Source organism: Canis lupus, chromosome 16 (genome assembly GCF_011100685.1).
Source record: "Canis lupus familiaris isolate Mischka breed German Shepherd chromosome 16, alternate assembly UU_Cfam_GSD_1.0, whole genome shotgun sequence".
In the NCBI taxonomy this organism is placed as follows: Eukaryota; Metazoa; Chordata; class Mammalia; order Carnivora; family Canidae; genus Canis; species Canis lupus.
This window is the reverse complement of record NC_049237.1, coordinates 14,623,076-14,628,656: the sequence shown is the minus strand read 5'-3', so window position 1 is coordinate 14,628,656 and position 5,581 is coordinate 14,623,076.

Genomic DNA, 5,581 nt, shown 5'->3' with positions numbered 1-5,581 from the left:
AAGAAAACCAGAGCGGGGGGCAGCACAATGCCGGATTTCAGGTTGCGCTGCCAAGCTGTGCTCACCAAGACAGTGTGGTACAGGCAGAACTACAGACACATCCATCAATGGAACAGAAGAGGAATCCAGAAGTGGACCCTCAACTCGATGGTCAAGACCATATATTTGACCAAGCAGGAGAGACCATCCACTGGAAAAAAGACAAGTCTCTTCCATAAATGTCAGGGGAATACTGGACAGCCACATGCGGAGGAGGGAAACTGGACCACTGTCTCACACTGTACACAAAGATAAACTCAGAATGGATGAAAGATGTAAATGTGAGACGAGATTCCATCAAAACCCTGGGGGAGAACACAGGCAATGCCCTTCCTGAACTTGGCCACAGCAACTTCTTGCAAGATACACCCATGAAGGCAAGAGAAACAAAAGCAGAGATGAACTATTGGGACTTCACCAGGATGAGAAGCTTCCGCACAGCCAAAGAGACACTCAACAAAACCAACAGACAATCTCCAGAATGGGAGAACCTTGTGCAAATGACCCGTCGGATAAAGGGACAGCATCCAAGATCTCTAAAGAACCTATTCAACTCAACAGCAGAGAAACCAACAATCCAATCTGGAAATGGGCAAAAGACACGAACCGAAATGGCACAGAGCAAGACGTAGACGTGGCCAACAAGCCCATGAGAAAATGCTCCGCATCACTGTATTTCCATCAGGGAAATACAGATCAAAACCACAACGAGATCCCACCTCACAGCGGTGAGAATGGGCAACATTGGCCAGACAGTAAACAACAAATGTTGGACAGGATGTGCAGAAAGGGGAACCCTCCTGCACTGTTGGTGGGAATGTGGCCTGGTGCAGCCACTCTGGGAAACTGTGTGGAGGGTCCTCAAAGATTTAACAATGGATCTGCCCTATGACCCAGTAATTGCCCTGTTGGGGATTTACCCCAAAGATACAGATGCAGGGAAACCCCGGGACACCTGCACCCCGATGTTTCTAGCAGCAATGTCCACAAGATCCAAACTGTGAAAGGAGCCTCGGTGTCCACCGAAAGATGAATGGATAAAGATGTGGTCTCTGCATACAATGGAATATTCTGGGATCCCTGGGTGGCGCAGCAGTTTGGCGCCTGCCTTTGGCCCGGGGCCATCCTGGAGACCCAGGATCGAATCCCATGTCGGGCTCCCGGTGCATCGAGCCTGCTTCTCCCCTCTGCCTGTGTCTCGCTCTGCCTCTCTCTCTCTCTGTGTGACTATCATGAATAAATAAATAAAATCTTAAAAAAAAAAAACAATGGAATATCCTCAGCCATTAGAAATGACAATTAACCACCATTTGCTTCGACGTGGATGGAACTGGAGGGTATGATGCTGAGTGAAGTGAGTCAATCAGAGAAGGACAAACATTATATGGTCTCATTCATTTGGGGAATATAAAAGATAGTGAAAGGAAATAAAGGGGAAAGAGAAAATGAGTGGGAAATATCAGAGAGGGAGACAGAACATGAGAGACTCCTAACTCTGGGAAACGAACAAGGGGTGGTGAAAAGGGAGGTAGGCGGGCGGTGACAGGATGACTGGGTGACGGGCACTGAGGGGGGCACTTGATGGGTTGAGCACTGGGTGTTATGCTATGTTGGCAAATTGAACTCCACAAAAAATAAATTAATTAAAAATAAGTAAGATCTAACTGTTGGGGTGCCTGGCTGGCTCCGGTGGTGGTGCATGCGATTCTTTGTCTCAGGGTTGTGGCTTCGAGCCCCACCTTGGGTGTGGGGATTACTTAGAAATAAAACTTTTAAAAAAATAAAGCACTTTTTAGCACTTATGCAGAGGATAACCTTTGATCCTTTAGTTTTTGAAAAAATGTGGCAAAAATATAGGAATGTGAAATGATCTGGTAATATTAAAAGTAAAATTTTTTAAAGAAGTTTTAACTTTTACTATAGATCAACACCGAAAAATATTTGAAAAATAAAACCTCTTGCTAAAGAAGCTAAATGTTGGTATTCTAGTGTTCTCTTTGTAGATCCCAGTCTGTACTTCCGGGCATGTGGGTTAGAGACTCATCAGGACTCTGAGTCTCCCCTTTCTCCAAAGGCCCCTTCCATACAACTCAGCTCCACTTAGTCCAACTTCCCATCACCATGGTCTGTCTGCCTTAAGGCCCTGGCGGAGGCACAATGGTGACCTTCAGCCCCACTTGCCAGGTTTCTCAGAAGGTCATGGCCCTGGTCATACGGGGTCAGACAGGCACTATCAAAGATAACCCAGTAAAAGATTTCTGGTGGCCCTCAGCCTAGGTCTCTGCTACTGGAAGCACCTGGTGCCAGAGAGGCAGCTTTTCTCTCTCAGTCTCCAGAAATCTCTTTGCATTTTGCCTCCAAACTCTGACTGAGCTAAGAGTAGGAGAAGAGTTTATTTTGTGACCACAGTCTATATATTATTATTAAGGTAATCCTGAGTTATGCATCCTCCCAGTCACCTTCAGATAGCACCATGGCTGTTCACCACCCCACCCCCACAGACCAGAAAATAGGTTTAGGTATTTATCCTACTGGAGCCCTATCAGGCATCACTTAAGCTGTTTTGTTTTGTTTAAATAATTAGTGCAAAGTACTTTCCCCAAGTGAAATACACATTCTCACAGAGGCGATTTTCCTAGGGATTCCCGTGCTGCGGCCCCAAGCCTTGGAAATGTTTTCCCTCAACCAAAACCAGTACTGAACTTAAACATCAAGGGGAAATACTCCAAGGAGTCCTGAGCTGACCTGTACTCTTGCCAAACTAGCAAAATCCTAAAACCATGGGCTAGAGACCAAGTAAATGAGCACATCCCTGGTTGAAACTGATACATCATTTAAAAAAAAATCTCCTCCAATGATTCTATGGTACAGTTAGGGTAGAAACACTCTGTCCAGTCATGTGTGAGGATGATGATCAAACAATTCTATTGTCTGACTAAGGCAATACCTGTCCTACTCCCAAGCTCTAGTTGTATTGAACTGTAATTCTGGGAAACCACTTTACTAGAGACCCATCTGGTGGCTCAGCCAGGAATTGCACAGGGTGTCTCCAGGAAGGAAGGGGCCAGTCCTGGGCCTCTGCTAGTGCTAGGACCCCTAAGATTTATGCACACACTCCCTTCTCAGAGGAGGCCCCGTTCTGGTAGGATTATCTCCACTGACCCATGGATGTGTGTTGGGCAGTTGTACTGAGATCAAGGGACTTCAGCATAGGGCTGATAATGTATAATTATATAATCACACAACAAGACTTATTTGGATGGCACGCTCACAGCTTAATTGAATGGAGAGGTCCCTCACAGGATATCTTTCAGTGGCAACAGTATAGGGCCACCACCCAGAAAGCTAGGATAGAAAAGAAACTCCCCAGAGGAGAGGGATTGAAGAAGGGCTTACTTAGGGAGATGATGTCTCGCATCGGGATATGGAGTCTCTGAGCCAGGGAATTATGAATGGATGACAGGATCTTAGAGACACTAATATTCATGATTTATCTTATCTACTGTTAGTAGATTCAGGTGGTGATTCACAGGATATGCACAGAAGATATGGCTAAGCTATAAATGGCTTAACCTCTACCAATCTGGGCTATGTTTAAATCAATTCAGTGTGTAAAAATTTGAGGTTGGTAACAGTGGTTTTTTGAGTTCAAGGTCTCTGCCTGCTGTGAAAAAATAAACAGAGGTCTGCTATGCAAAGATCATCTTTGGCTCATCCATAAACCTTGACTGATCATTTCAAATGATTTGTCTTTATGTTCATGGATTAGTTTTCCTCTTGACCAAATCCAATGCTAGAACCCTCTTCTTATATAGATTTTTTTCATTTCAACTATTGTACTTTTCAACTCCAGAATTTTTAACTCCATTTTAAAATCTATCACGATGTATTGAAACTCTTGATTTGGTAAAATTGAATCCTTTCTGGTTTCATTTTTTAGGAGGGAGAGAGGGAAAAGAGGAAGAGAGAATCTTAAGCAGGCTCCACACTAAGCATGGAGCCCATGGAGGGCTCGATCTCATGACCTGAGCCAAAATCAAGAGTCAATTTACCAACTGAGCCACCTAGGCGCTCCCCACCCCCAGGTTTCATTTCTTAAGCATCACTGAAATAGTTCTTTTAAAGCCACTTCCTTAGGAGCATGGTCCTCAGTTTCATTACCAATCTCTGCCCACTCCCATGAACGGTACTTCCTTTCTTTGAGTGACTGCCATCCTCTGTTGTTGAATATTGACATTTTGAATATCACAGCGTGGTAATTTTGCAAACGGCACTCTTCTGCCTTTTCTGGGTTTTATTTGTTTGTTTACAACTTGTGTGGATGGTGTTACTTGTTTAATGTTTTTCTCAACTTTTGTAAAGGGTCTTTTTATGAGTGCCCTGAAGTCTCTTCTGTTAGCCTAGCGGTCACCGTGTGATTTGAGAGAGAGCCCCTTAAATGCCGGGAGCCAAGCCACCACGAAGCACTCTGCTAGTCACTGCAGACGCCCCTGCGCTGCGCTCTGCCCCACAGGGCGCAGGCAGGGAGTTAACTCTGTCTTCCCTTCCCTTGCTGTTGCCCTGGTGCTGAAGGCAAACTCATGTGGTCCTCTCAAGGGTTTTCTAAGAATATGTCCAGCCACGGGCATCAGCATGGCCCTTGGATTGCCTGGCACACAGCAGATTTTCGGTGTCCTTCGTCCCTTGATAATCCCCAGCATCTTCCTTCCCAGGTGTTTCGGTCTGCCTGCCTCTGGCCTCTCTGGTTGGCCCCTTGCCCAGACAGGTGTGGCTAGTATGTTCACTGACATGCTCTTGGCAGTGTCACCCAGGAGCTCCTAAAAGCTCTGAGGCAGTTTGAAACTGCCTCAAACAAATGAAAGACCCTGAGTCAGTGCTTCTTGGAGTCCCCAAGGAGGTCAGAATACACAACCACAATTCTCTGAGAATAATCAGTCTTGCTGGCATGAGCACACTGTCCCAGGAAAGTAGACCACTGTCCTCATGGTGACCACAGAGCTGGGGAGTGTGGCATGGTAGGTGGTTAAGTTAAAATCTCATAAAGACTGTTTTACTGAAAGTCAGTACCTTTTTCTTTTTTTCTTTTAAGCCCTTCCCCAGGTTTTGTGTTTTTTAGAAGTCAGAAAAAGTCGATTCCAATAGTTTTTGTCAGCTTGATCATTGCCTTCATGAAGGGATGGTGTCTCAGAGTTACTTACACTAGCATTTTAGGTGACATCATTCAACATATTTTATTTCATTTCATTTCATTTATTTTATTTTATTTTTAAAGATTTTATTTATGAGAGACAGAGAGACAGAGAGGGAGAGAAATGGGGGTCAGAGACACAGGCAGAGGGAGAAGCAACCTCCATTCAGGGAACCCAATGTGGGACTCAATCCTGGGTCTCCAGGATCATGCCCTGGGCTGAAGGCAGCGCTAAACCACTGAGCCACCCGGGCTGCCCTATTCACCTATTTTAATTGTACATTCCTTTTCAAAGGTGATACTAGTAGGTCTCACCTGAGCATTCATACTTTTTCAATTTATTTTTTTCCTTTT